This window comes from Corythoichthys intestinalis, chromosome 15 (genome assembly GCF_030265065.1).
Source record: "Corythoichthys intestinalis isolate RoL2023-P3 chromosome 15, ASM3026506v1, whole genome shotgun sequence".
In the NCBI taxonomy this organism is placed as follows: Eukaryota; Metazoa; Chordata; class Actinopteri; order Syngnathiformes; family Syngnathidae; genus Corythoichthys; species Corythoichthys intestinalis.
Genome location: NC_080409.1, coordinates 42,909,279 through 42,929,762, shown reverse-complemented (window position 1 = coordinate 42,929,762; position 20,484 = coordinate 42,909,279).

Sequence of the window (20,484 nt, the reverse complement as noted above, 5' to 3'; positions counted from 1 at the left end):
TTACATAAAGCTGATCAAATTAAGATGCTCACGCTGACCAAACTGTGTTTTCACATGAATTGTATCAAGTAAGAGATGAATGCGACACAGTTACTGTAACTAACCGTCATCAGTGTGTGTGTGTGGGGGGGGGGGGGTTGTTTAATCCCCCAACACATGTCTCGACATTCTCAGTCGGGGCTCTGAACCGGAATGGCCGTGCACAACAGCAAATACATCCAGCGTGCTTATATGCGAGCGTAATCCCTTAATTGCTCCGCGGTGAAACTGTCTATACCATATTAAGCTATTCAATGCAGCCAGTTAATGGAAAAGCAGAAAGGGTATCATGTTTTGCATAAAACCTTTAAAGCCAATGCTTTGCAAATGTGCTCTGCCTTTTTCCTTCATTTTGATCACAGTGGCATATTCACATCCGCTGTAATCCCCTACCTTTTCTATAGGCTCATGATCATTCTCTTACAAAAATATGCATTTTTTTTAAAATGCAAAATTTTCCAGTATTTTTTTTTTTTTTTGTCATCTGTACAAAAAAAGATTCCCGACAACACGACAATAAATGTATTTACACTGCTATTGGAATCCCTGTAATTCTGTCAGATAATGCTCAATTTCTCCCAGAAAATGATTGCAATTACAAATGCTTTGGTACTAATATCTTTATTTATTTTGCTTGCAATGAAAAAACACAAAAAAGAGAGATCATTATCATTTTACACAAAACTCCAAAAATGGGCCGGACAGAAGTATTGGCACCCTCAGCCTAATACTTGGTAGCACAACCTTTAGACAAAATAACTTCCGGTATCCATCAATGAGATTCTTACAATGCTCTGCTGGAATTTTAGACCATTCTTCTTTGGCCAACTGCTCCAGCTCTCTGAGATTTGAAGGGTGGCTTCTCCAAACTGCCATTTTCAGATCTCACCACAGGTGTTCTACGGGATTCAGGTCTGGACTCATTACTGGGCACTTTAGAAGTCTCCAGTGCTTTTTCTCAAACCATTTTCTAGTGCTTTCTGAAGTGTGCTTTGGGTCATTGACCCATGACCTCGGAGGGAGACCCAGCTTTCTCACACTGGGCCCTACATTATGCTGCAAAATTTGTTGGTAGTGTTCAAACTTTATAATGCCATACACATGGCCAAGCAGTCAAGTCCCTGAGACAGTAAAGCAACCCCAAAACATCAGGGAACTTCCGCCATGTTTGACTGAGGCGACCGTGTTCTTTTCTTAGAAGGCCTCGTTTTTTTCCTGTAAACTCTATGTTGATGCCTTTTCCCTAAAAGCTCTACTTTTTTGTCATTTGACCAGAGAACATTCTTCCAAAACGTTTTTGGCTTTCTCAGGTAAGTTTTGGCAAACTCTAGCCTGGTTTTATTATGTCTCTGGGGCAGAAGTGGGGTCTTCCTGGGTATCCTACCATACAGTCCCTTTTCATTCATTCAACGGATAGGACGGGTTGACACTGTGGTACCCTCGAACTGCATGACAGCTTGAACTTGTTTGGATGTCAGTCGAGGTTCTGTCCGCTGGCTTTACACCTATTGGTGACACTGCGCACGGTAGACACAGGAACATTCAGGTCTTTGGAGATGGACTTGTAGCCTTGAGCTTGTCCATGCTTCCTCACAAATTTGCTTCTCAAGTCCTCAGACAGTTCTTTGAGCTTCTTTCTTTTCTTCATGCTCAGTGTGGTACATACAAGGACACAGGTCAGAGGTTGAGTCGACTTTAATCCATTTTAACTGGCTGCAAGTGTGATTTAATTTAATGCCCCCACCTATGTGCCACAGGTAAGTAACATGTGTGTGTTAATTACACAAATTAGAGAAGCATCACATGATTTTTCAAAGGGTGCCAATTCTTTTGTCTGGCCCATTTTTGGAGTTTTGTGTAAAATGATAATGCTTTATTTATTTATTTTCCATTCTCTTTTGTGGTTTTTCATTGCAAGCAAAATGAAGATATTCCTACCAAAGTACTTGTAATTGCAATCATTTTCGTATATCCGTCTTGCGTCTTCGGTCTCAGGTGGTTTTGGCAAATGACCGTCTAATGACCATCTTTTGGCTTTTAAGCTTTTGTGGGCCAAACCAGAGCACAGTTATCCTTTATCCATGTCAGACATCTGAGTCTGCTCCTCAGTCATGCAAGGCATGCACAGTCCAGCCAGACCCAACGCTGCCACCAGAGGGCAGTGTATCCTCCATCATTAAACAAAATACAATAGTTTTGGACTTTTTGGATTGTTATTTTGTAGGTGAACCTAAAGGGTTAATTCCGATTTACGCGGAAATTCGGGTTATGTCGCCAGCGTAGGAACGGAACTCGTTCCTAACCGGGGGACTACCTGTATCCCATAATACAGTGAAAACAGCTGAGGCTTCTCGTCTGGTGCGTTTTATCCATGAACAAATACGGTTTCCATGTCAAATTTGGTGGGTGGCGGCTTATCGTCAGGTGCGCTTTATAGTTCGAATATTACGGTAATTCATTTTTTCTAAAATTAAGTATCCATAGTTCTTCCACAACACATGTGTTCCTAAATGTTATGTTACTTTGCATTACTCTGTAATTTTTTGACTTTTTTGCCCAGAGAAACATTAAGGTGTCATTAAGGCGCAATGGTAATAAGGAAAAATTATATGTATTTGTAAGCAAAACAACAAAAATAGTAATTTAAGATATTGACAATGACAATGAGTTAAGACTCCTATTTTGAGTGTGATTTAAAATATGCGAGCCCTCCTTAAGAAAACGCATTGCAACTGCAGTATTTTCAGTTTGATGCTTTTTAAATGACTGAAACTGACAAGTCTTACTGTAGTTCTTACTGTTTTTATTTTTTTACTAATTTTCTGTCCCTGAAATATATATTGACACCCACTGGACAGGCTACCTCAGGCCTCTCGCAATACCTTGCCCAAGGGACACTGACAATTTACAGTAGGATCCCAGTTAGCGGACGCTTTCCACAGTTTTATTGATGAGCATAAGAGACAAAAACAAAGAATCTACTGTATGGTGGCGGTGGGGGAGTGTCTATCAAAAAAATCTGACCTGCATCTGCGTAGCTGTCATCTTGAAAGATTGGACGACATTCAAAGAGAACATGATGGAAAGCGCAAAACCACGGAGTGCGTTTGAAGATATGTGGCGCTCTCTTGGGAGCAAAAAGCTGTCGTAGCGTTGGACCTTACTTTTTATTTTGCTTGCATCATTCACAGGATACTAAATTGACCTGAATGTTTTTAGATTCCGTTTTTCCATGCGTGCCTATGTGCTGCATATTATGCACCAATTAAAAATGGGCCTTCCATGAGATACCAGGAAATATAGCGTATTGGGCATACCGGTGCCACAAAATGCTGTAAATATTCAGGAAAGACCACATTCAGACTAAAGTGAACATTTGAGCCCATAGCAAAGGCACAAAAAACTCTTTACATAAAGAAACTTTGGGTTTATTCCCCAAGCTAATGTATATAAGTCTAAATGACGGTGCTGCTTGACAATAGCCAGAGTGACAGCATTGACTGTTTCAAAATCAACTCACCATTGTCAAGAGCAACATGGCTGCATTCATCCCCATGTGAATCAAGTTTATCAGCAGTCCGGTCGTCCAATCACTGCAGGGCACTGAGGTCTTTGGGGTCACGTCGATGGGCAAAGTGCTCAAAACAAAGGTCAAAAGGTCTCAGCTTGGACTTTTATACTCTTAACAAAAGGTTAAAACTGGTTTAGGGACTGGATAACTGAAAAGCTCCCCCTATAGTTTGTTTGTAAGGGTTTTATCTTCCGGGATGATATAAATAATACAAATACATTGGTATGAAAAAGTATCTGAACCTTTTGGAATTTCTCACATTTCTGAATAAAATCACCATCAAATGTGATGTGATCTTTGTTAAAATCACACAGATGAAAAAACAGTGTCTGCTTTCACTAAAACCACACAAATATTTATTGGTTTTCATATTTTAATGAGGATAGTATGCAAACAATGACATAAGAGGGAAAAATAAGTAAATCCATCGCATTTAATATTTCGTGCCCCCCCCCCCCCCCTTTTGGCAGCAATAGCTTCGACCAGACGCTTCCTGTAGCTGCAGATCAGTCTGGCACATCGACCGGGACTAATCTTGGCCCATTTTTCTCTACAAAACTGCTGTAGTTCAGTCAGATTCCTGGGATGTCTGGCATGAATCGCTGTCTTTAGGTCATGCTACAGCATCTCAATGGGGTTCAAGTCTGGACTTTGACTTGGCCACTCCAGAACATGTATTTTTTTCTTTCTATAACCATTCTGAAGTTGATTTACTTCTGTGTTTTAGATCATTGTCTTGTTGCAGCATCCACGCTTTTTTTAGATTCAAATGTCTGAAAGACGACCTCAGGTTTTCCTGCTAAACATCCTGATAAACTTTTGAATTCATTCTTCCATTAATGATTGCAAGTTGTACAGGCTCTGAGGCAGCAAAACTGCCCCAAAACACGATGCTCCCTCTACCATGCTTCACAGTGGGGATGAGGTGTTGATATTGGTGAGCTGTTCCATTTTTCCTCCACACATGATGTTGTGTGTTACTCCCAATCAATTCAGCTTTGGTTTCATCAGTCAACAAAATATTTTGCCAAAACCTCCGTGGAGTGTCCAAGTGCATTTTTGCGAACATTAAACGGGCAACAATGTTTTTGGTTTTAGACAGCCGTGGCTTCCTCCATGGAGTCCTCCCCTGAACACAATTCTTGGCCATAGTTTTCCATATATATAGTTGATGTTTACACATAGATATTGGACTGTGCCAGTGATTTCTGTAAGTCTTTAGCAGACACTCCAAGGTTCTTTTTTACCTATCTGGGTATTCTGCACTAAACACTTGGCGTCATCCTTGGTGGACGGCCACTCCTTGGGAGAAAGCAACAGTCCCAAACTCTCTCCATTTGTAGACAACTTCTCTGACTCTCGATTGATGAACATCCAGACTTTTCGAGATGTTTTTTTTTTTTTTTATCCTTTCCCAGCTTTATAAAAATCAACAATCCTTGATCGCAGGTCTTCAGACAGCTCTTTTGACCGAGCCATGATTCACATCAGACAATGCTTCTCATCAAGACAATTCTTACCAGGTTTGTGTTTTATAGTTGGCAGGGCAGCTTTAAACAATCCATGATTGGGCACACAGCTGACTTAAATTGTTTGGTAAAAATTGGTTTCCATTGTCCTTTAAGTCTCCTTTGGCAGACGGTTCCCTTACTTATTATTCCCCCTTCTATCATTGTTTGAATGCTATCCTCATTAAATCTATGAAATCCGATAAATGTTGAGGTGATTTTAGTTAAAGCAGTTTTTTCATCTTTGTGATTTTGACAACAATCAGATCACATTTGAAGGTGATTTTATGCAGAAATGTGAGAAATTCCAAAAGAATCAGAAATTTTTTCATACCACTGGACGTTAGGCGTACCCTTTTACATCAATGTGTGTGCTTTTAAAGGCAATTTTTAAAAAAGAATTTATTGACTAAAAGCAATTGACAAACATAGAGTGCCACACTAAGACACAAGGTTGCTAACCGTCCTATGCTATTGTTTAACTTCAACGGGATTAATTATTACTATTCATTCTTCACACAGCCATTGGAAACCGAAATGTTGTTTAATCCATCTGCAGGCGACCAAGAGATCATGAATTCACGACACTGTGCGGGTGTGCGATCTTCGTGGGAAACGCAGTCTTCCTTTAAGCAAAACACTACTGCTTTTGTCCACCGGCGTCGCTAAAATCAACCAAAACTGACAAGTTACCTAGTGTTGCTTTACAGCAATTAGCAAATTTTCCCTTTGTCTGTGAAGGGTTTGGTACACAGTAATTACTGTATGTCAGCCTTCAACTTGATCCACATCATTTCAAGTTTTTTATATAAACTTCAAAAAGCAATCTATCTCTATTCCACATGTCAACACACTTTTTGTTGCTTTCAAGTCAAGATGGTAATGTGAACAAGTCAAGTACAAGGCGGGATAGGCCACCGGGACAATGGATTCAGGCTTCGGGGACAGAGGATCTCATGGTAGACAATAAGTAAGATTCATTGGGTCATTTTTTTTACTTGCGTCTGCCAAGATGGGGAATGAAATGTTAAATGTTTCATGGGCTACGAAAAGGGCAGAATTTGTCTTTGTATTTGCCGCCGGAGAAGGAGCGGAGGAGTTTGATTGTCGGAAAGACTCAAAACAAGGGCAATTAGGAACGACGGGGAAAGCACCGAGAGCTAGAAGGAAAGGAATGAAAAGGGTGAGCGATGCTGTTTTGGGCTGTCTGATGGATGACGGTGTAGTCGGCTTGATGGGGGCGGTGTCTGCTGAATGATGATGGCCTAATATCATCATCCCCCTGTCAGGCCTAATAGGCTTTCCTTGGTGGAAATCACTCACACGGAGCCACCATAATGCCCGGGACCCCCTGACAGCATCATCCATCCACTCAAGCCAAGCCAACGTCTCCAAACTAATAAGGAAATACATGCTTCAAGGAGATCTGAAAAATTAAACAGGTAGCTCACCGACAATTCAGAGATGTTGTGGCGGTGGGTAGGAGTCGGAGTAAATATCGCCATTGCCAGGTTTTGTAGTTGCTCAAGGTGCAATACTGATACACATGCTGCACATTAAAAATGATATTTTGTGATTCTTTTTAATATCTCAACTATCTGGACCGCCATATAAGCCTGTCGCAATATGCAATAATTCCATTTATCGCACGATAAATAAAAATGAAGGCGGTAATTTTTCCGCTGCGATTTATTGCCTCGCTTGCACGTTTGTGCGCGTGTGCGGCAGACGTGCTGTTAAAAGTTCGGATTCCTTGTCACCAACTACGCAAAATGCAACCTATACCGGCGTCAGTGCTCCGGATTGACTGCGGACCATCTCCGGCGTGCCGGAGCCCGCCGAATGGTTTAGGCGATTTTCTATTTTTGCTGGGGACGCATCCATCAAAATGGGTGGATCCAGGCCTGGAGTCAACAGCCCAGTGTCTTATTAATGGTTTAAACACCAGCGAACAATGATATTATTTTTTGTGAATAAATGTGCATAGGTGGAAGCTTCTCCCCTTTTAGGTACTTTTATATACGTATCCTAGCTACCACGCGTTACAATGTACAAGACATGGATTACACAAGGTGTGCTCTTTGGCCTGTACTGTATGTAAAGCACACGACAGCTCTGGATGCTAACAATCTACATAATTATATCGGGATAAGTTTGAAAACTCAATATGCTTACCTTGAATATCTACTAATCAAACCGGAGTTCCCAACAGCATACACTCTCGCTCCCAACCGGAGTTCCCAACAACATACGCTCTCTTGCTCTGTTGTCATTGAGACTTTTGCCCAACTTTTGTCTTATCAGGTATTTGCAGCACGCATTTTTCCCTGAAGCTCGTCTTGTGAACGACCGACAGTGCTGTCCTGCTCCTCACTTTTCAGATCTGGTTCAAATAGGAAGGGTAGAACCGACAACATGTTGGGAAAGCTAACAAGTGACACGCTGGAATTTCGGCAACGGGCTTGGTGATGTCACGCACTGCGACATAACAAGAATGGCGACCTATCACTTAAAATAATTTTACAAACTTTATCAAAACAAAAACATCAAGAGGGGTTTTAATATCAAATTATTATAATTCATACTAACATTTATCTTTTAAGAATTACTTGTCTTAAAAATAGAGGATCCCCTAAAAAAAAAAAAAAAATCAACATACTGTATACAGTATATATTTAATCCTCAAAGTTAAATACACCATTTTTTTCAATGTTTTATTTCTTTATTTTTACCCCCCATTAGTGTTGTTTTTGGCAGCAATTTTAATTTTCATCTTAGTCTTAGTCTTTTGGACGAAAATAGTCTTAATCATATTTTAGTGTTTTAAAAATGTGTTTGTCTACGTCTAAAAATGTTTTCGTCCATAAACTTCAAAAGTTTTAGTCCATGAATAAATAAAATAAAAGGTTTCCAACAATTTCGAATGAACATGACAGATGAGCACATAACTGTAGAGTCTATAAGGACATCACCATTTTCATAACACACTCAGCAGGAAAACAGCACATTATTTGCAATTAATTAAACTCACCTGAACGCCACGAACTATATGGTAAATGGTAAATGGTGTTATACTTATATAGCGCTTTTCCACCTTTCAAGGAGCTCAAAGCGCTTTACACTATCTCGCCATCTACCTACTGGTGACGCAGCACCATATGTAAAATGTTTTCCAAGAGTTTAAGATGACACTGAGTCACTGTGCTAAATGCTAATGCTAACGCGAACGCTAATGCTTAAGCAAACGCTAACGCTACAAGGTAGTTTAGTGTGTGATGATCAATCAGTACAGACCTTTAAAGGCTAAAGCAACATGGCATATCTTACCAAGATAAGAAAGCAAAACTTACCAAGCAACACCTGACACACATGTTTTACAAAAGGAGCCTGGAACGGGAACAGGCTTACTCACCAGCCGCAGCATGTCACATGAGTGACACGACCAAACACTGCTAAATGCGTGCTAACTACACATAAAATAAGAAAATATCACACATTGTGAATTTATGACGGAAACTATGGCAAATGTTCATCTCTTTCTTGTGTCATCAGACAACTGGCATCCATCTTATTATGTTTTAGTCTCCAAGACACGTTTTCAGTGTGCCATCGTGACGTCATCGTCATGAAAAAATTGTTTGTTGACGAAATATTTTCGTTATTGTCGTCGTTGACCAAAACAACACTGCCCCCCGTCACAAAATCTACCAAAACACTTTTTTCTTCCCAACACCAGGGGGTGCTGCAGCACCCTCAGTACCCCACTTCCAATGCCACTGTATGTAAATACACTTTTGATGAGAAGGATGTACAATAAAGCCAGATTATATTTTCAGGGTTGTCACAGGAGGATCCCCAAAAGCATAGCAGTTTTCAACTAACATACATTCCTAAAAACACACTGGTTGAAATAAAAACACCATAACATTTCAGATTGAGTCGAAGCAACAACAAATGCTTCAGACATTAAAAATGATTAAAAATCTATGTTCAATTGTTTGTATACATTATTTTCTTCAATGTGTACCCAAACCAAAAACCGTTTCATCACCTTCCATCATTTTGGCAAACCTATTTTTTTTCCGCCCACTCTTTGTTGAGTTAAAATCGCAATCATGGGAGGGAGGGTCATTATCATCAAGGCTAAAAATAACACTTTTGAATCCTCATAGCCGCCGATCCGACGGATGCATCTTCTGAGGTATTCTAATTTTATCCCGGCTGCCTTTATAGGAGTGGCCCCGCCGATGTTTTCCTCGCCGTGATACACCTGTCACTGCTTTCCCTCGCGCAATGGCTGATCACAGCACACTTTAAACATGCTTACTCTCCTCTTATCTCTCCCCGTAGCCTGCCGATCCCGTTATCTCCGATCGCCACTTTAATCATGTGACACCTCACAGCAAACCAACACCGCTCCCTCCCGCTCTTTCTCTCGCCGCCCACCAACCAAACACACACAAACACAAACTGCCGCCATCAATAATGCTGACAACTTTTTTTTTTTTTCAAAGTCTGCTTTTGAAAGCATCTGTCCCGTCAAAATTGTCGCATTTCATTATGGGTGGTATGCTATTAAAAAAAAAAAAAAGAAAAATAAAGAAAGTGCATTAGGCAATCATTGTTTTGCGTTTAAAAGCTATGCCTACATGCATATACCCCCTAAGATGGCTGCAATCCATTTACATCACATGTCCATCTCGCTCTTTCTTATGCATATAAACTAATTACCAGAGTACTCGCCCGTCACTCCTTTTGACAGTCCTCATTTGAAGTTGGATGGGTGTCACATGCATTTCCTTCAATACACTTTGCATATGACGACACTTAGTAGTAGTACTGTGAAGAGAAAATGATGAGATTTTGTGTGTCTATTGTATGGACTGTATGCATTCAAGTGTGTCATAATCGATTAACGGGTCGTTGATTGACTTGAATTGTGTTGTGTTTATTGCACTGTGCAATTTATTTGTGTGTTGTTGATTATTGTACAGTCAATTTGCATCGTTTTTGGCACTGATATGCTGTTGACCGTTAATTATAGAGGTGGGAATCTTTGGGCACCTAACGATTCGATTACGATTCAGAGGCAACGATTCAATTATAAATCGATTATTGATGACACCCACAAACCCCAAAAAAGTTATTAGCTGCTTTCAACTAGGGTTGTTCCGATCATGTTTTTCTGCTCCCGATCCGATCCCGATCGTTTTAGTTTGAGTATCTGCCGATCCCGATATTTCCTGATCCGATTGCTTTTTTTTTGCTCCCGATTCAATTCCAATCATTCCCGATAATTTTTCCCGATCATATACATTTTGGCAATGCATTGAGAAAAAAAATGAATAAAACTCGGACAAATATATACATTCAACATACAGTACATAAGTACTGTATTTGTTTATTATGACAATAAATCCTCAAGATGGCATTTACATTATTAACATTCTTTCTGTGAGAGGGATCCACAGATAGAAAGACTTGTGACTTTGTATATTGTGACTAAACATTGCCATCTAGTGTATTTGTTGAGCTTGCAGTAAATGATACTGTGGCCATGCCCAAATGCATGATGGGAAGTGGAACCATGACTGTGCATAGTGCTACCAATTGATATATCTTCTCTGCGTTGGGAAGTAACATAAGGTGTTAAGAAAAAGATCAATTGCTAGCTTGCTTCCTCACATTGCTTCCCATGATATTTCTAATCGTAGGGAGAGGGATTGTAAGGCTTTAGCCAATTAAAAAAAGGCTCAAAAGGCTGCCAAAATTCACTCTACTCATTTTACGCTGCCTTTTATTTCTCTATATAGGTAAAACGGCGCCATTACAAATTGAGTGCGACAATGCGTGAGTGGGTCGTGCAGCGCATGCATTATTTGCGTCAAATATTTTAACATGATACATTTTTTAACAAATTAATTACCACCATTATTGGGATAAATCTGATAACCCTACCTTAAGGCTAAACTAAAGACTCTGGATGAGTGTAACATATTATTATGTCTGTAACGTTAAATACAATTAGAAAACGATTTAATTAATAAATATATATGTATATTAAAAAAAGGCATGCATGGCAGATGTTTTTTTGCCGATTCTGATACTTTGAAAATGACGTGATCGGACCCGATCGATCGGCATCCCGACATCTCTACTTTCAACGTTTCATACATTAGTTACAAAAATTGTACAAAAAGCCTCTCAGGCTTAAATTAACGACTATTTCAGTATCAAGTCAACAGTTCTAAATAGTAAATAAAATACTCAAGTCCCCATTCTGTATCAGTAGCTTTAAACTACATTCAATTACTTTAATGTTGTGAATGAACCGTTAAAGTTGTTAAAATGGCTCCCGTTGTTCCATAATTTCCCTTCTGTCAACTTCAGACATGTGAAAGTTTTAAAACTGTTTTAAAGATTTTGCCGATTTAGGAGTATTTTAGATAAAAAGTTAATTAGGTTCGCTACAACAGAGCCTTCTAGAGAAGTCTCCTACTTTAAAGGGATCCTCTATTTTTAAGACAAGTAATTCTTAAAAGATAAATGTTAGTATGAGTTATAATAATTTGATATTAAAACCCTTCTTAATGTTTTTGTTTTAATAAAGTTTGTAAAATTATTTTAAGTGATAGGTCGCCATTCTTGTTACGTCGCAGTGGCGTCGTTGCCGAAATTCCAGCGTGTCACTCGTTAGCTTTCCCAACATGTCCTCAGTTCTACCCTTCCTATTTGAACCAGATCTGAAAAGTGAAGAGCAGGACAGCACTGTCGGTCGTTCACAAGACGAGCTTCAGGGGAAAATGCGTGCAGCAAATACCTGATGAGACAAAAGTTGGGCAAAACTGGTGATGCGAGAGTGTATGCTGTTTGGAACTCCGGTTGGGAGCGAGAGTGTATGCTGTTTGGAACTCCAGTTTTATTAGCAGATATTCAAGGTAAGCATATTGCGTTTTCAAACTTATCCCAACATAATTATGTAGATTGTTAGCATCCAGAGCTGCCGTGTGCTTTACATACAGTACAGGCCAAAAAGCACACCTTCTGTAATCCATGTCTTGTACATTGTAACGCGTGGTAGCTAGGATATGTGTATAAAAGTACCAAAAAGGGGAGAAGCTTCCACTATGCACATTTATTCACAAAAAATAATATTTCCACCTTGACCACTCTTCACTCGGGAGCTCAGCAGTACGCAAACACGCGTTCCCTGATGAACTCTCAACATTGTTGTGAGGTCCACGTCAGAGTCACTGTTGTCACTGTAGCGTGCCATAGTGCTTTAATTGTTTAGTATGATTTGGGGAAAACTCCCACATGGAATAGTCAACATAAATGATAGCAATTGTAATCCAAATCCGCGTTTTTTACTCACTCGAAGATCCAGGAATTAGACCGATCCCATGGCAATGTCGCAGCCGCGTCAGGCCGTCGAGTCCACAAAATAGACTCATCCGAAAAGCTGCTGTTTGGGACCGACGAATCAAAAAAATGGACAGATCCGAAACCAATATTGCAGACACGGTGGGACCGTCGGATCCAGAAAATAGACGAATCCCTTACTTGACTGAGGATCCAGGAAAAATGTTCGGGCGCCAGTTGTAACGCGTGGTGGGTAGGATACGTGCATACAGGGACCAAAAAAGGGGGAGAAGCTTCCACTTATGCACATTTATTCACTAAAAATAATAATTCCACCTTGACCACTCACTCCACTCCCCTTGTTTCCATTTGACTGGAAATTACATCCAAAAGCAGCACATCGTGGCATTTTACTTCAGCAATAAGCAATTGTTTAACACGCTACACATTTGGAAAGATACCAATTACGTCATCACTGCGAGCCTGCAAACCATGGCGCCAACTAACGGTCAAAATATGGACTAAATGTTATAAAATATTGCCATTGATTTAACATTTTATGTGTTTCTAACAACATATTTTAGTACAAGAGAACAATTGTGGTTTATTAGAGCCTACATGTATTTAAGTTAGAGGATCACTTTAATCACGTCTCTCCAGTTGTAGGTGAAGCATGCAGGGTGCGTGTTAATAAGAGAGGTGTGTTGCGAGGCCATTGAGGTCTCCACGCTGGCTGGCTCTCTTTGAGCCTTGAAACACCGTGGCGATACAGTAACAGCCAGAGGCAGAAAGGAGCTGTCTGTCGTCAAGACGGCCACTGACACCCGGCTCACCCAGGGGGCTGTGGAGAATAGAGGGGAGGCAGCTGGTAGAGGGTGAACAGGAAGCACGCCGGTAACCGCATCAACAGCTGGCCCCGACCCCGACCATGCCTCGTAAGCCTGAGCGTCTGGCAACAGGTCATATGAAAAGCAAAGTGTTTGTTTAGCGGATGGGGAGGTCCTCAATATACAGTATCTCTGCAAACGCCTTTTTGATTAGGGCTTTGTGCGCACCGGCTTTGTCGTTTCACAGGTGATGACAACGTGGATGCCCATGAATGTTGAGTACACAAGACAGGAACAACAGCTGAACAGGCTCAGTCATGAGCTGTGTTGTGTACATAAACTGCTCCAATGTAACCTTTTTAAAGGGAGAACAATCATTGTTTATTCTAGAAAGGTTAGTGTTACTACCCAAAGGACAAAAACCAACCTGAAGTTATATAATTATTTCTGTTGGGCTGGAACAGTATACTTAAATACTTTTTTTTTTTTTTTTAATTTATTTGTCACATGCCACATCGTTCTATCTTTCTTGCATGGTTTTTTGACACTTTAATGTGCTGTTGAAACATCTTAAATTTATTTTGGTATCATTACCAAATTATTTTATCATTTTGTCACAGTTTTTTACAGTGGCCCTGAAGTGTAAATGAAAAAACGAAACGCCAAGTCCAAAAATGAAATTACATTAAGGAACCGGAAGAAGTAGGTAGGTAGGTTGATTGGACAAATGTACCGTTAAGAGTAGGTACTAATAATCTTGGAATTTATTCCGCTTCTGGTGTGGTATTTAAAAACGAGAATTACCAAGGACGTGAACGCGGCTTCGCTATAAATCCATCCATACATCTTCAACCGCTTGAATATTTTTTATTTAGGACATACAGTGTATCACAAAAGTGAGTACACCCCTCACATTTCTGCAGATATTTAAGTATATCTTTTCATGGGACAACACTGACAAAATGCAAAATGACGCGTTGACACAATGAAAAGTAGTCTGTGTGCAGCTTATATAATAGACTTAATTTATTTTCCCCCTCGAAATAACTAAAAATATAGCCATTAATATGTAAATCCCTGGCAACAAAAGTGAATACACCCCTTTGAAAAACTTACATCCCTAAATGTCCAAATTGAGTACTGCTTGTCTCCGTTCGTCTGCGTGGTTGTCGCGCGCCTGGTGGGGCTCGCATGCGGCTGAATGTGATAGGGCGCACTCGGGTGGGGGGTCCAGGTGCCGGTATTGGTGATGGGGCGGGGTAGGGTTGGCCGCCAATGGGCTTACACTCACAAGGGATTCACACGATTACTGGGTTCTAGTTCACAGAGCTGATTTGTGTACGCTCTACCCCTTTCAATCATTTAGCTACAGACTCCCCCAATCCCGTCCCCCTCTTTCCCTGGTCAACAGGCCCCCCACATGGTGTCAACCGGAAATACATCTAGCTGACGATAGCACCAACATATTAGTAATGGGTCTAGATGTTCAATGTATTTCTTGTTGTAATTTGTTTTTCTTTCCTCTCTTGTGTTTCTTTTCTTCTATTACCCCATAACCCCTTCCTGTTCGCTGCTTGGTCATATTAAACAAGGTATGTTGAATGATCACAATGAGTATATGTCAGACTCTCAATGTGAAACATTAAAACTGTTCAGACGATCCGCCGGGCACTTAGACTTCCATTCTCCGTGTCAAATAGCTGAACAGGACAGGCTTTAAAAAAAAAAAAAAAAAAAAAAAAAAAAAAAAAAAAAAAATTCGCCCGCTGCACTGGTGGTCCAGGTCGTTCTGCTTGGTCGTCCAGCGCCTGGCATCCCGGGCGTCCTCTAGGTTATTCTGCCATTCAGTCGTCTTACGCCGGCGCCCTGGCTGTGCGGCCTGGCCGTGTGGCGTTACTGCCCTCCAGTGGCCAGTTTTATTGCTTTAAAAGAGATTTTCAGCTTTGTGCTTTGGAGCTAAATTGAATCAGAACCCAGAGATGTCTCTTGTAAAAAAAAAAAATAAAACATTTAAAAAAATTTTTTTTTTAAACGTAAATGACGTATAAATATGTCTTTGGGACACTGAAACAATTAAAAATAGAACGTACCGTAATTTTCGGACTATAAGCCGCTACTTTTCTCCTTCATCTTGATACCTGTGGCTTATAGTCCAGTGCGGCTTATATGTTGATTTATTTGAGTTAATAGGTAACACTTTATGTGACAGCGACATCATAAGACTGTCATAAGACAGTCATAATTATGACATGATACTATCATGAGCATTACTGAATGCTTATGTCATTAAGTGTCATCCGGGAAATTATGTCACTAGCTTCATTTATTTCCAGCTTGGATTTTTACATCCATTGAAAAGTGAAATCTTTTGCCGGATAACACTAAATGACATTTGTTATAAGCATTCATTAATGCTCAGGACAGTGTCATGTCAATAATTATGATTGTCTAATGACAGTCTTATGTCGCCACTGTCAAATAAAGTGTTGGCAAATACCATAACTAACAATTGATGAAACAACTGGAACAGTAACTGAAGAAATAATTAGCACAGAACATGAATTTTGATTAAAATTTACATCTGTACAATGCAATGCATGCTAGGAGGCATGTTGGATGACAAGAGTGTTTACAGCAGATGGCAACAGAGGTTGCCTGTCTCCACCAAGGGAGCAGTGATGGCCAAATGAAGCTTCTTGAAGGAATGAAGCTTTGCAGCCAATTGGTTCAAAGATTCATGGTGGTTCATTTGGTCTTATGACAGTCGTATGATGCCGCTGTCAAATAAAGTGTGACCATTTACTATCTTTTGGTGTAAATATCCCATAAAACAGTGAGGATAGCTGCGGCTTATAGTGCAGTGCGGCTTATCTATGAACAAATGCCATTTTCCGGCCAAATTTGGTGGGCTGCGGCTTATAGTCAGGTGCACCTTATAGTGCGAAAATTAGGGTATTTATACGTTTTTGGGAGCAAATGAGTTAAGGTAATTTCATTTTTGGATTTGTCGTTGGATTTTTTATTTTTTTAATGTAATTTTTCATTGTGTTTTTTATAATTTTTTTTAATGTGATTTGTCATTGTGTTTTTTAAATTGTGTTTTTTATTTTTGGGGTTGGGGTTATGTAATTTGCCGTTGTGTTTTTTGATTTGCCCTTGTGTTTTTGATTTGCCGTTTTGTTTTGCACTTTAGGTCTACTGTTATTCCTTATTTTAAAAAATATAAACATATTTTTAGCTAAACGAAAACAATATTTTGCCTTTAATACAGATGTGACAATGTGGAAGTATAATTAGGCTACGTTCATACTACAGGTCTTAATGCACGAATCCGATTTTTTCGTGTTTTTCCGACTCGAGTGAGGCATTAACTTGACGGTCTGAATGTGACAAGTCGCATAGAACTGGACCATTTCAAATCCGATCTGGGTCACTTTCGTATGTGGTTCAAATCCGATCTGGGCCACATTTTTCCAGACTGTCGCGGCGGTCTGTACTTTCCAGTCTCTCAAATCTGAATTCATGCAGCAATTACGTCATCAAAAAGCGAGAGAGACGCCACGGGAGCGGTACAAATGTGCCTTATTAGCGCCTAGCTTGCCTTGAACACGGCTTTTTGGGAAGAGTCGGACTTGACAACGGTCATAAAAAAAAAATAAAAATGGGTTGAGGATAAGCCTGAGAATGATCGGTTTTCTGTCTGCTCCATATAAGCAATATTTCAACGTTGCTTACACGGCCGAGAGTCGGGGCAAACTCCGCGTATGAGTGTGTGACATGCACGGACAGTGCGTGCATGCTATCGATCCATAGGGTCGTCTTGCTCAGCACTTGTCGGACTGCGAATTAGTGCGCATGCGTAATACTTGAATGGTCTCAATGGACAAAGGCAGTCTGAACGGGCACGCCAAAAAAACATATGACAAAAAATCGGATTCGTGCATTAAGACCTGTAGTATGAACGTAGCCTTAGATAGCAGATGAGCTTTCACAAGAACATTGTGTAAAACTAAACCCTCTTAAAAACAGTTTTGAGAATTTTTGAAAGAACTCTGATGGATAAGTTAGAAATTGACACAATATCAATTAACGCTCGCCACATCCTAGTACATTTTTTGGCAGGATTGATGGGCTGCTGGTTTAGTGTTAAAGCTTGCTGAATCCTGACATTTTTAAGGCAACTCTTGTATTTTTGGTGTATTGTCAGGTTATATATTTCATCATTGTTAATGAAACTTGGAATAATTCATCACAAACTTTAACATAATTTACTTTCCTCGAAATGTAAAATGTGATTTTTGTTGTGTGTTTAGCCACACGTGACTAAAACGCACGCTGCTTAAGGAATGCAGATGATAGATAAGCCCACCAAATTTTCCACTACCTGTGGCCGCAACGGTGACCTCAAGACCAGGTCAAGAAGCTCCCCCCTTCCCTCCAGCAGTCAATAAATCATGATGTCACCTCTGCTGCCCAAAACCCTCGTGCTATCGCTAACTTTGAGTGTCCTCCGCATTCTTTCACTTCCCCCTGCTCCTTGCCTGACCCCTCCATCCAAACAAACCGCCTGTCAGCGCTGCACCGACAGGTACGACAGCTCTGGCTAATGTGAGGAGTGATCTCTCCCCGGAAAAAGTAACACTCTTCCTTCCCCCTCGCCCTGTCCTCGACTTTGTGTCTCCGGAACCCTCCTTCCTCTTTCACCCTTTTCTCTGAGATTATGGACGCGCTGAGAAAATATGTAATTACCGCACGCACTGCTAAGCTGTTTGAAGATGGAATGTGTTTTTAGTTCCGAGCCAACTCCACACGAGGGTTCTCAAATAGGGACTAAAGGGCGCGACAGCATCGTCGTCTACTATATCTTTACTTAAGTCTTAGTTACATCCAATTTGCCTGAAGCTTTAATTCGCCCTTACACGGATCATTGTTGGACATCCATATTTGGGAATCTGGCGGTATTATCTACCATTTGCCAACTTTAATACCTTGCCGGGGATTAGCGCTTATTCTGTGTCTGGTTTTAAGGGTACAATTCGACACCTCAACGACTCATTGGGGTCATCTTTGCAGCGAGCGGAGCCCTCCCTAGTTTACATTCTTAGTCATCATTAGATGAATAAATATCACTGAGATTACCTTGTAAGCCTTTTGGAACTCCCCCCTTTGGACCGTATCTTCTCAGACATGAAGAAAGTATTAAATGGCTATTTCGGTTAGCATGTAAAATCCCTTTTACTTTGGAGGCTGCCTGAATGATCCCTCATCTTTTTCATGTTCTTGTCACCAACCCCAAAAAAATGATCTTAAGCAAAAGGAGGACAGTGGAATCTGGTTTTAGCGACCTTATCTGCACCTTTGAAGCCAGGGTAAAGTGATTGGCAGGTCAATTTGTGATTGTATCGCTCCATGTACTCTGCGGCCCTAATGCTCCTTTTTTCACGGCAGATAAGACTTCCCTAATATGAAAACTGTCATAATTCATCCCCGTGTATGTTTTTTTTCACCCCTCCCTCTCCAGGAATCATCAATCCGGTCACCTGTCAAGGAAGAGATGTCCCATTTCGCTGCCGTTCGCCCTTGTGTGATTTCACTTTATGGAGATTATCCCTCACTATGAAGCAGTTAGGATTACTTTATGTTTGAATCAAAGTTTAGTTGCCTCCAATCATCCTGGAATACCAACGACTGGGAGGTGCACAGCATGTTTTTTTCCTTCTGGCTTTTTGTCGACCGTCCCTGTCGAAAAGCCATCACGATTGCAGTCGGTCCTCTCAGTCGGTAGTTTCCTGTGCAAATTAACAGACTCAGTGGTGAACAAGATTTCCAATTTTGAAGGCCAAGTCAAGTGGGCAAATTAGGCGTCTGTGTGTGTTTTTTTTTGCTTTTTTAATTAAGCCCAGCGCACGACCCAAATGAGCTAAAGGGTGGCACTGTTTCCGGATGGGGCAGGTGCAAATGTAATCTCTGGGGGAAGCACTGTTGTGTCCGTCCTCCAGTCGAGCCCCATTTTTGTTCCAATCAGTCCCCAGCTTGAAAACCAGACTGTAGTTTGGGCTCCCCTGTTGCTTTGGAGTGTCGGGAGTTTTCCCCAAATATATTCAATTGGAGCATTTGGGCCAACTTTAACAATGTTTTCTTTGCAAAAAAATACTGTAATTTCCCGTATATAACGCACACTTTTCCCCCCCAAAATCAACTTGTAAAATCACGGTCCGCATTATAAACGGGTACAGGGATGGAAACAAAAATATAAATATATTATATATATATATATATAAAGCCATGTTGTGTTGAAGAAACGTATGCGGCGATCCGTTGCCGACCATTACGGTACGTGACGTCACCGTTTTGTTTCGGTCGTGGCGATCTAAGGAAGGAGTCGGGGGCGGAGTATCAAGCAACGGAGCGAATCCGCGTTGCTTTATTGACATTCAGGCTGCAACAAAATACGGTAGCAATTAGGGTTGTTCCGATCATGTTTTTTTGCTCCTGATCCGATCCCGATCGTTTTAGTTTGAGTATCTGCCAATCCCGATATTTCCCGATCCGATTGCTTATTTTTTTGCTCCCGATTCAATTCCAATCATTCCCAGTAATTTTTCCCGGTCATATACATTTTGACAATGCACTAAGAAAAAAAAGAATAAAACTCGGAAAAATATATACATTCAACATACAGTACATAAGTACTGTATTTGTTTATTATGACATTAAATCCTCAAGATGGCATGTACATTATTAACATTCTTTCCGTGAGAGGGATCCACGGATAGAAAGACTTGTAATTCTTAAAGTATAAATGTGACTTTGTATATTGTGACTAAATATTGCCATCTAGTGTATTTGTTGAGCTTTCAGTAAATGATACTGTAGCCATTTAACTGTTCTGCCCAAATACATGATGGGAAGTGCAACCATGACTGTGCGTAGTGGCACCAATTGATATATCTTCTCTGCGTTGGGAAGTAACATAGGGTGTTAAGGAAAAGATCAACCACTACCGTTCTTCCCCACATTGCTTCCCGCGATATTTCTAATTGATGAGAGAGGGATTTTAGGGCTTTAGCCAATTAAAAAGAGGTTCCAAAGACTGCCAAAATTCTCTCTACTCATTTTACGCTGCCTTTTAGCTCTATATATAGGTAAAATGGCGCCATTATAGATTGAACGCGAC